Source organism: Odocoileus virginianus, chromosome 12, assembly GCF_023699985.2.
Source record: "Odocoileus virginianus isolate 20LAN1187 ecotype Illinois chromosome 12, Ovbor_1.2, whole genome shotgun sequence".
Lineage (NCBI taxonomy): Eukaryota > Metazoa > Chordata > Mammalia > Artiodactyla > Cervidae > Odocoileus > Odocoileus virginianus.
In genome coordinates this window covers 66,684,701-66,696,171 of record NC_069685.1, presented here as the reverse complement: position 1 = coordinate 66,696,171, position 11,471 = coordinate 66,684,701, and the positions used below count along the sequence as shown (strand labels likewise).

Genomic DNA, 11,471 nt, shown 5'->3' with positions numbered 1-11,471 from the left:
GAACAGAGCCGGGCCTCGAGACGTTTCAGGTACGACTGAGCCCCGGGCCCTCGCAGGGGCAGTCCCGGGGCGACGTGACCCTGCCCCCCTGGGGCCCCAGAGGGCCCCGCGCCCTTTCACCACACACGCCTGTGCAGGCTCCCACTGGAACCAGGCTTGTATGTGCGTGTACACAGACACAGACGGACGCGTGTGTCACGCCCTGGCTGTATAAGAACACACACACGTGTGTGCACATGAACGTGCATACCGTTCACGTACATAAGCAAAGTCACCGTGACAGCAGCACCAGTGAGACGTGAGGCCCGGCCCAGCCCTGGGCCTGCAGAGGTGTGCCGGCCCTGAGCCAAGCGGCTGGGGGCCACGTCAGGGCTGCTCGAAGCCCGGGGACCCTCGGGCCTGTCCTGGCCTTTCCCGGGGCCGGGGGTAGGCAGCAGGCCTCCGCAAGCCTGTCCCAGGCACGGGGTTCTATCAGAGTCCAGCCGTCTCTGTGGTGAGTGTCGCCAGGGTTCCCAGGGAAGCCTGTGAGCAGAGCCCCGGCTCAGGCTGCGTCCTGGCCCTTCACTTGCCCCATGAGAGGCGGGCCCCCTTTCCCCTGAAAAACCTACCTCTGAAACGCTCCCCATTTGTAGTAAGGCGCCTTTCTCTTGCCTGAAACAGCTGGGTTCCCGGGAGCCTGCTGTGGGGGGAGGGTGGGCCAGCCCCAGTTATGCATGTACCAACGGGGGGCAAGCTCTGGAGACAGACCCCGGCAGCGCAGGGATGAGGGCGGCCTGGGAAGTGAGAGGAGACGAGAGGCCACCCCGCGGCCCACCGGGCTGGGCGTGGGACCCCAGAGCTGGAAGCGGGCCTTCTCAACTGGGATGGAGAAACAGGAACTCGGGGGCTCATCGAAGCCAGCGGCGTGGGCAGGAGGAACGGCCCGCCGCGGCCTGCCTCGACACCAGGCCCTAAGGGAAGGTGCGTCAGGAAGGTGTTCTGGGCCGAGATCACCTCCTGGCCCGTCACGCACGCACGCCCCCAGCGTGGCCGGTCCCGGGGGCTGTCGCTGTGGTGAGGGCTCTCCCCGAGCTCTGTGCCGGACCCACGCGCTGCCTGAGCTCTGGGACAGCCTGTGCCCCCGGCGGAGGCCGCATTAGGGGAGAAGGAACGTAGGAGGCCTAAGCTCTGCAGTGAGGCAGGTTGCCCCCTCGGGGCCCCCTCTCCTCTGGAAGGTGGAAAGCGCACTACCGGAAGTCTGATGACCACGCCCCCTCCTCCCCTCCCCCCCCCCGCCCCACCCCCGCCCCCACCCCAAGGCGCCCCTCGCTGCCCCGCTTGCTCCTCACGAGCAGCGGCTGTCGCGGCGGGACAGCCCGTCAGGCTGGGAGGGGGCGGGAGAACGTCGGACGACTTTCAGACTCTAAGGAGAGGGCTGGACGTGCAGAGCATGGAGCCTGGGTGTGCAGGCCCCTTTCGAGGGGCTCTGGCTACACCCCGTCTTTCGCCAGAGGGAAAAGGGCAAGTTGGCGGACCTCCCCGACAGGCCCCTGCCCTCCCGTGAGTCGGGCTTGGAGAGGGGCTCCGGGGCGGGGGGGACAGGTGACGGGCATGAGGAGCCCGTGTTCTCTGAGGGAAGGGTTTTTTCCCCCACCAGGAGGAAAGGCTCGATGCAGAAGCATCCATGCGTCTCTGCCTCGCCCAGGGAAGTGTGTGTGTGTGTTGAGAGCCACACAGAGATTTCTGCCATCTGGCCCGGCGTCTAATGGCCAGGAAGCGCCCAGAGCGGGCTCGGGTGGGAAGGAGCAGGCCCCCGGGAGCCCCATCTCCTGACTTTTCCTCCCGAGCACTTCCTGAGCGCCCGCGGGCGACGCTGGGCCCAGGGCAGTCAGGGGAGGGGGGCAGGGGTGCTGTCAACGGGGGCAGCAGAAGGTGAGGCCGCCAGCAGGACACAGGCCCCGGGAGTGTGCTGGGGACACTGGGCCTCAGGCCGGCCGAGGAGGGTTCATCTTTCCGAGACCCACGGTCGAGTCCAGGGACGTGCCTTCCAGGTGTTTGTCAAGAGCTATGGAGGAGACTGAGCAGACACACGCCTGACTTACATCTGCCCACATGGGATTACGCCTCCCATTTGCAGGCAATTTTCAAGTTAAAATGTTGTCAGAGGCTTGTCACAGTTTTGATCTTTCTTTTCTGTTCTTTCTCAATCCACCCACACTCTCTAGTTGGGTTGGAAGGGAGAATGATGGTGATAGAACCTGGTTTAGATTCAGAGATTTTTTGGAAATGTCAGATAAAAATGATAAACTTTTGTAAAATTATAAAAATTGTGTAGTTTTCTCTCGTTAGAATTCAGGCCCAGAGCCCATCACAACTGTTGGCAGCTGCAGAATCTTTAGGGGACTGGAGAGACCGGGCCAGGCCTTCTGCGGCTATCCCCAGCCTACCCCTTGGGGTTTCAGCTTGACTGTCTTTTCTGCCTCATCCAGAGGTGCCAAAAGATCCCCTGGTTCACTCCTGAAACCACCACCCTGCCTCACGCAGCTCTCCTTGGGGGTCAGTACCAGGTTCAAACGGCCTTGCCACTGACTTCTTTGACTGTGGGAGAGTCTGTCTTTGACCTGCCATGCCTGCTTTTAGATAAAACACAATAGATGTGAAAGTGCTTTGGAAGGTATGTTCCCAGATGCCCAGCCATTCTGAGATAAAGAAACGTGGCACACTTCTCTGGGGGTACAGTGGACAGGAATTCGCCGGCCAATGCAGGGGACACAGGTTTGATCCCGGGTCCAGGAAGATTCTACATGCTGCATAGCAACTAAGCCGTTGTCCCCCAGCTCGTGAGTTAGAACAACCAAGTCCAAGTGCTGCGACTGGAAGCCCGTGTATCTACAGCCTGCGCCCCAAACAGGAGAAGTCACTGCGACGAGAAAAGCCTGTGCATCGCAGTGGAGAAGAGCCCCGCTCTCCACTAGACCAAAGCCTGTGTGCACCAGCCAAGACCCAGTGCAAACCGAAACAGAAATGTGGCAAGTGTGGACTTAAACCAGGCGCCTGGAAGCTTCTGGTGCCTGTGGGGGCTGGGAGCAGACACTGGCTGACCGCTCAGGCAAGGAACACAAAGAGTGGGTCATCTGGTGTCTGCGCCCCCTCCCATCCCATCCAGTGAATGTCTCAAGTCCCGGGGAGCTACAACTTATCACAGAGGGAGCAGAGAAGGGCTACTCTAGGTGTCTGGGCTGACCAAATCAGGGTTCAAAATGACCTCAGGGGGCCAGGCAGAGAAAACTGAGCAAAGATCAGTGTGAAGTCCTGTTAGCCAGTCCGAAAAAGCAAGCGTGCAAGGACAAGTGGGAAGACGGAGCGCAGCCACCAGCATCAGTCCCTGCCATGACAATGAACGTTTCAGCCGCTAAGGTCAGCAGCGGCAAGCTCTGGGCAAAGTGCCCCACAGAGAAACGGCTGCAGCCTCCAGCGGCGTTATGCTTCGGTTAATGGGAGCCCCAGGGTGGAGGAGATCCATGGCATCTGGGTCCCAGCTCAAGGCAGGAGGATGGTGTTCAGGTTTCAACACCACAGCCAATCATCAGCAAACTCAAGTCCCCATTGAGGACGCGCCGCCCAGAGAAGGGAGTCTCAGCGACACCTGGCGCAATCAGCGAGTGACTGAAGGAAGGTGCTCAAGATCTGGGGGGTGGGAGGGCACTCTGAGGACACCCCTGCCTTGCTGGCCTGCAAGGGACATGGACAACGGATCCTCTATTGTCTCCAGCCCCATCCTGTTCCATACAGTTAATGGCTCGGGTCCGGAGGAGTGAAGGCTTCTCTGAAATGCACGGCTGTCTGCTGGGGTCAGCACGTGGGGAGGAGGAGCCTGAGGAGCTCAGACGTGGGGTAGGGGAAGCATCACGCAGCACAGGTTAAGCAGACTTTGCCAGTTTATGACATTCTCCCCCTAACGCGTGCCCAAGGCTGCAGAAGGGGGGGTCCTCACCCACCCCGCCTCCTCCCTGCCCAGTACTTCCTACTGCCGGGATCCATGTCTCCCCAGACCCAGTCTGTGGTATCCTGTCAACTCCTCTTTCCAGACGTCTTCTGAATCTGTTCCATCCATCCTACCTTCAGAAATCCCCCAAAGTCGTGGCGTTAGCAAGGCCTTATCCTCTCACCCACCTGGATGAGCTCCAGACGGACCTCTGTTTTCGCTGTAGCTGCTTCGGCCCCTGCAGTCAGATCGCCTTCCCGCATCAGCTCCAGGACGGCGCTCCCGGTCACACCAGGCCTCCCTCAGGATGCTGTGTTGGCCGAGCCCCTGCTCGTCCCCTAGCCGCCCCGAATGAGCCCGCTGGACCGCTCCCCCATCCTAACCCACTCCCCGTCTCTCCCTTTCAGGGAGGCCTCGGCCAGGAACGAATGCGGACCCTCTGAATCTCCCCTACTTTCAGCACAGCCCGTGCTTCCCCACGACCTCCTCCAGGAGGCCCGCCAGAGCCCGCGGGAAGCCTCTTCTCCGCCTCCAGCGTGCCTCTAGCACTCAGGGCCGGCTCTGTGCCCCGGAAGCAGAAGCGTGTCACCTACTCCGCTGGCATCTCTTCTGCTGAGGCACGACTGAGCTCCCGGGCAATGTGCTGGTCTTCACCGGCGTGTGCGCTCTCTTAGACAGTAACTTCTAACCCCAACCACAGATTTCCAGACAGTGTAGTGGGAATGGTTTCCCTTCCAGCCCAGGGTTGAGCATAGTGAGCGCCTGATATAGCGTGGCGACCAGGTGCGGTAGGGAAGAACACGGCCGTGGACGTGAGACCCGGGGCCTAAGGCCTTCGTGGGGCCGAACGGGCTCACGGGACTTGAAACACGGCGGCCAGCTTCCTTCCACCATGCAGAGTGCCCCTTCCAGCTCTGGTGCTCCCCGAGTCTGTGTGACTGGGGGCTGACCCGGCCCTCGGCCAGGCTGGGAAGGAGCGACAGAGGCCACAGGCCGGCCCTCGGAGGGAGCGAGGGAGCAGGAGACGGGAGCTAATAGCGCTGGAGGAAGGAAGGACACGCTGGGCTAATGGGATAATTGGATAATCCTCCGAGCAAGGGGCTGCCGGGCTGGGGCCAGCTGTTAGCAGCAGACACAAATAGCACGAGCGAAACAAGGGCGCTGGTGCAGGAAGCAGCCCGCAGAGATACCGGGGAGGGGCGGGGTGGCAGCGGGGTGGGGGGCAAACTGCAGCCCCATTCTCCGGGGGCGGCAAGGACAGGCGGTCAGGGAGCCCCGCTCTGCTCTGTAACAGGCTCTGTGACGGACAGCCTCAGAGACCCCGGACTCACTCTGGCCTTGAGGGTGTCCCTTCACCCGACAACTCTTGGGGACCATGAAGGCCTCACCCTTGCCCGCTGGAGTGGGCCGCTCAGACAGACACGCTCAAGCAGATGGGCCGCTTGTCTGACATGCCTGTGAAAATACTGCTGGACTTCTATACAGTAATCATTTTGGATGTAGGTCTCAGGGTTCCCTTCATTTCAGGCTAAACAATGGATCTGTCAGGGGGTTTGGGCATAGAACAAAAGTAGCTTGGAAGGGGGCCCTGGTCTAGGAGTCTGATGCCTGGCTTCTAGCCACACAGTTCATGACGTGACCTCCCCGGTTCTCAGCCTGACCATAAACGCACTGGTGGTTCAGTCGCTCAGTGGTGCCTGACTCTTGTGACCCTGTGGACTGTGGCCAACCCAGGCTCCTCCGTCCATGGGATTCTCCAGGCCAGGATACTGGAGTGGGTTGCCATGCCCTGCTCCAGGGGATCTTCCTGACCCAGGGATCGAACCAGGTCTCCTGCACTGCAGGCAGACTCTTCACTGACCGAGGGGCAATGAACAACACTCTTCCTGCTGTAGACAGAATAAGACCATGAGTGGGGGAGCAATCGGAAATTCACAAGTGCTCTGCCAAGTACTTCAGCCCCAGCTCTTTCTAAGGCTGTGTAATTTTGGAAAGGCTGTTTCCTTTCTCTGGGCTCCAGTTTCTCCTGCTACAGTGCTGTGACCAAACGGGAAGCTCTTCAGATTCCCTTCTGATTCCAGTGGCTCTACCCTTATAAAAAGTTTGTTTACGCCTCTATATACTATAAGTAAAGTATGAAAAAGGAAAACTTGAGGCCAATATTACCCACAAGTTTAGACACAAAATATTCAGTATTAGCAATGTATAAAAATAAATCATGACCCATTAGAGTTTATCCTAGGAATGCCAGGGTGGCTTAACATTAGATAATCAATCAATAGTATTCACATTAGTAAATTAAAGAAACATATCTCAATAGACACAGCAAATTATTATGATGTTAAAAATTCAACATCTATTCATAGTAAAAACTCTTTGTAAGCTAGAAATATAAAAGCATTTTCTTAGCCCAATAAACAGTACTCCTTGAAATCCTACAGCAAACATCATATTCAGTGGTGAAATATTAGAAGCCTTCTCTCTCTAGTAAAGACTATTCAGTATTGTAATAAAGGTCTGAGAGATCACAGTAAGCATGAAACGGATGTAAGACTGGGAAAGGAAATAAAGTGATACTATTTGCATTAACTCTGTTGAAAAATTCAAAAAATTTCCTTGGAGATGACTGTACTAAGGAGAGCTCATCAAGGCTGCTGGATAGATGGTCAATATTAAAAAAATCAACAGCCTTCCTATATACCATCAACAACTATTGTAAGAGGACTCCTCTGGTGGCGCGGTGGATAAGAATCTGCCCGCCAATGCCGGGAAACGGGTTCGATCCCTGGCCCAGAAGATTCCACATGCCACAGAGCAACCAAGCCAGCAAGCCACAACCACAGAGCCGCCCGTGAGCCTCTGCGCCTCAAGGGAGCCCGCGCACGGCCCCTGGGGAGCAGCTTCCGCTTCGAGCTTCCAGAGAAGGCCCTCGCGCAGCCACGAAGACCAGCAGCCGAAGATAATAATAAAATCAGTAAATTCAAAATAACAATAAAATTAAAAGCTATTCTAAGAACCAATTTACAAATATATCATTTACAATAGCAACAAAAACTAGAGGGTACCTAAGAATAAATCTAACAAATATGCACAGAAGAGAAGACTCAATCTGATGCAGAGACATGCCATGTTTGTGAACGGGAAGAGTCTATATTATAAAATTGGCAGTTATTTCCAAATTAATTTTAAATGAAATATAAACCTCTTGAAAAGCCCAAGAGGGTTTTCATGAAATTTGACAATCTGGATTGAAAAAATAAATAATGTGAGGGGGAAAAACAAAACGAGCGAAAAGAGCCAAAACAACTTCCCTCCTTTTGAAGAAGGTGAGAATTTGCCGTAAACGATATCTGAAGCATAAAGCTCAAGGCAGACATTAAATAGGCAGACAGGCAAACAGACAAAGTGGGTGGGAGATAAAGGTTAGAAACAAATTTGTCTCGCATGGGCATGTGTCGTGTGGTTGCGGTGACATCACAACTCACAGAAAAAGGACAGAGTGTTCGTTAGATGGCTCTGAGACAATAGAGTTTCTTAATGGGAAAGTAAAACTGAAAACAAAATAACGGTGGTTAAAAAAACTTTAACACTTTAAAAAAAAACTTTAACTCTTTTAACAAGCAAGAAACAAAAAAACAAAGATAACTTTATGATCTCTGGGGAAAGATGGATTTCTTAAAGCAGAAGATCTGTAAGAGAAAATACTGCTAAACCTACTTATTTAAAATTTTAAACTTCTTTTTCCACAAGAAACATTCAAAAAGTGTGAAGAAAAGCCGCAAACTTGGAGAAAGTAACTGCGGTGCATGTCGCCAGCAATCAATAAAGGATAAGTGTCCACAGGACACAACTCCTATGAAAATAACCTGCTAGACAAACGGGTGGACTTAAAACCAGACAGTTTGGATGAGGAAGTCTAACTGATCAATAAGCATGTGAAAATAAGCTCAATCCCTTTATACATTTTTGGTGGGAATGTAAAGTGGCCCAACCTCTACGGAAAACAATACGGAGCTTCCTCAAAAAGAAGAAAAATAGATTTACCTTGTGATTCAGCAACCCATTCTTGGGTATATAGCCAAAGGAAATGAAAACAGGATTTCAACAAGACATCTGCACTCCCTATTGCCAACAGCCAAGACATGGAAAGAAGTGAAATGCCCATCAATGGACGAATGGATACAGGATATAGCAGACACAGTGGAGAGTGGGGACTCTCTGCCGCTTGCAGCACGGGTGGGCCTTGAGACGAGCCACAGAGAAAGACAGCACTATATACCCCTCACACGTGGCATCTAAACAAGCTAAAACTGTAAAAAGCTAACAAAACTATGGTGCTGGGAGATGGGGTGTGTGTGTGTGGGGGGGGGGCAACACTGCCAGTGTTTAAGAGAACAAACTTGTCTTTAGTAAGTAAGTCACAGCCTGAAGAACACAGACGATAATTTGCCTTAATACATGACTATGTAATGTGAAAATATCATTGCACCGGCAATCGTTACAAACCATAAACACACACACTACCTATCAAACCAACGCCGACGCCCCTGCTCCCACCCCAAGGGTCCCTAACCACTACGCTCCCCGGCGAGCACAGCGGCCTGGCGCTCCCCTCGGACAGGGCCACCGCGGAGGACTGCGTTGAAGCTGAGATTATGCTACCCCTCTTCTCATTTTAACATGTAAAAATATTTCCAATTCTCCTCCTTCACAGTACGTACTGTCAAGAACGAAATGTGAATTACCTGATGAAGAATTACAGATTAAACATGCAAACAAGCAAGGAAAGAAGGGGGCACCTCCAGAGCCAGGCCGGTCTGCGGGCTTCAGACTGTGGTCTGGCGGCCCGGGACCGCTTTCCGTGGCCCCCCTCTCACCCGGACCAGAGACCCAGGGACAAAACGCGGGAGCCCCGCCTTCTCGAGTGACCTCTTATCGACACAGGGTTGTTTTCTCTGCCAAACAGACCGAAAGGAAGGAAGGCCAGCGAGACATTCGTTCTTTTTTTAGCTTCTCAATGGCTGACGTTTCAGGAAACCAAAATTCTGAATGGAACCAGAGGGGATTTCAACTCGCGGGGATTCTGCTACCAGGGTGCAAGTCTAGAGGTTCAGGGGAGGCCTTTGTCCAAAAATCTCTCCAAACTGAAGTGCTCATGCTCAGAAATCCATCACTAGAGCTTTACTTCTTCGGCACAAGCCAAGCATGAGTTTTTGTCTTCTGTGCAATCACCCAAGTCATACAGATGAAATCGTATCAGTCACCTCATTGTGGATGTTAATTCGGTCCTTTGCTGACTACAGGCTTGGATGGAGAAGAGAAGGCCGGAGCACGGCAGGTGGCAGCGTCTGTGGGAGGCGAGATGGGAAGCGTGCAGAAGAGGAAGACTGTGGAAGGAGGTGGAGCTGGCGAAGCCTCCTCACCAGGACAGCCAGGCGTGGCCTCCGAAGCACCCAGCAAACCTAGTGCAGAAAAGCCAGACAGAAAGACAGACCACGCTCTGTGATTCCATTTGTACCGAGCAAATGCAAACGAATCCACAGTGACAGAAAGCAGACCCCCGGCTGCCTGGGCTGGAGGCAGGAGGAAGGAATAACAAAGGGGACAGGGAGCTGGGGAGTGATCAGTGTCCTGCCTGTGATGATGGTTTCATACGTATGTGTGTATATATACGCATGTGGGCCATATGTATATGGGTCAAAACTGATCAAGTCACACACTTTAAATGTGTGCAGTTTATTGATTATATGTCAATTATAACTCAGCAACACTCTTTGGAAAAGACTAAACAAACCACGTCCGACTCTTTGCGACCCCGCGGACTGTAGCTCGCCAGGCTCCTCTGTCTGGGATTCTCCCGGCAAGAACACTGGAGTGAGTTGCCATGCCCTCCTCCAGGGGATCTTCCCGACCCAGGGATCAAACTCACATCTCTTACGTCCCCTGCATTGGCAGGTGGGTTCTTTACCACTAGCCCAAAGGAACAAACAAAAAAGCTATGAGAGTACAGTGCATCTGCCAAGTCATTCATCTCACATGCCTCTGGTGAGTCCCGGCAGGAACAAGTATTTTCCAAGAGGACACTTCACGTCTCTGAGAACTGAGTATTCTGTCAGTGACAGGAATGAATCAGACGACCCCAAGGTTCTACACAGATACCACATTCTAGGCTGTGAGGGTCAAGTACATTAACTAGTAGACACCATTATAAAAATTTAATGGATTTGATACAAATAGAAGGTAGGAATTGTTAGAGAACCAATGTATTTAGAGACACTGGGTAAAAATAGTGGGCTAGCCACATGCGTCTAATTTCACTATATCTAAAACTCCACTGAAAACAATTTTTTTTTCTTCTTTTAGGGAAAAGTCTCCAAGCTCTTGGAAAGGAAAAAAGAAAAATGACACCAGAAATTTTAATGTAATAAAAGCATTAGAAGATAAATTGAGGAAATTTCCCAGAGAGTAGAATAAAAAAGACCAAGAAGGTAACAAGGAAAGAACAGCTGAGAAATTCATCCCAACCGCCGAGTCACAGGGGTTTCAGAACTACGATGAAGGGTATAAAATAACTCAGGAGAATACTCCAGAATCATAGAACACGAGCTTTGAGACTGAACGGGCCACCAAGTGGCCAGCGCGATAGGTGTGACCTGGTGACATTCTTGATGCTGAAGACGAAGAACTCCTACCAGGCCACATGCAAAGAAGGCGTGGCCCCCACAGCGGCCCTGAAAGCTGGAAGACAACTAGCCATGCTGTTGAAGTTCAGAGGCAAAAACGACTCCTTATCTGGGACCCCACAGTTAATCAAGCAGCGGTTAGACACTTCAGACATGCAAAGTTTAAAAAAGTTTCCCTTTCATGCACTCTCAGAAGTTTCCAAAAATCTAAGTCATCAAAAAGAGGGAAGGAAGCAAAAAATGAGAAGACATGCAATCCAGAAACAGGTGATGCAAGACAAGAAAAAGGCCAGGGAATCTCGGGCAGCCACGCACCAGCGCCCCCAGAGCAGGAGAGAAGGGAGCCTCCAAGGACACACTGGGGGATCTGCAGCTGGCAGGGCTGAGAGGGAATTAGTGCTGTGGTCTTAGAAACCTACATGCGTGAAAAAAACGGGAATCAAAGCAGAGATGCGCTGGAAAGGAAAAGCCACCCTAACTGACTCCATGGCTTAGCTCTGTCACAGGGACAAGTGCGCAACCTTCGGTCTACACAAAACCACACTCACTACAGCAGGGACAAGGCAGCGTGGGACGCGCACACGCGTGTGGAGGAAGGGGGCTGAGTCCTCACGTCCTGTGGTGGGACGGCAGCAGATAACCCCCGAACTGGAAAACCAGGAAGCAGCTCTACAAACCTGTTGTTGATATTTACAGACGGGTATCAGTAAAAGCATGAGCCAAGCAAGGTGGAAGCGGTCCCTCTAGGGAAGGAGAAGTGGGGATGGGGTGAGTGGAGAGAGGCCCAGGGCCACTCTGTCTTTGTCTTAAAAACCCTTGTAGGA

The 11,471-nt window shown here is 53.0% G+C and overlaps 1 long non-coding RNA gene across 1 annotated transcript in view; it reads right to left on the bottom strand.

Moving 5' to 3' along the window:
* Window positions 1-5,984: 5,984 nt before the first annotated feature.
* The window catches only part of LOC139037851 (uncharacterized), a 37,051-nt gene continuing 31,564 nt past the window's right edge, over window positions 5,985-11,471 (bottom strand). The window contains exon 3 of the long non-coding RNA XR_011490798.1: window positions 5,985-9,426. This is a non-coding gene — a long non-coding RNA (uncharacterized lncRNA). The remainder of the gene's footprint in view (window positions 9,427-11,471) is intronic.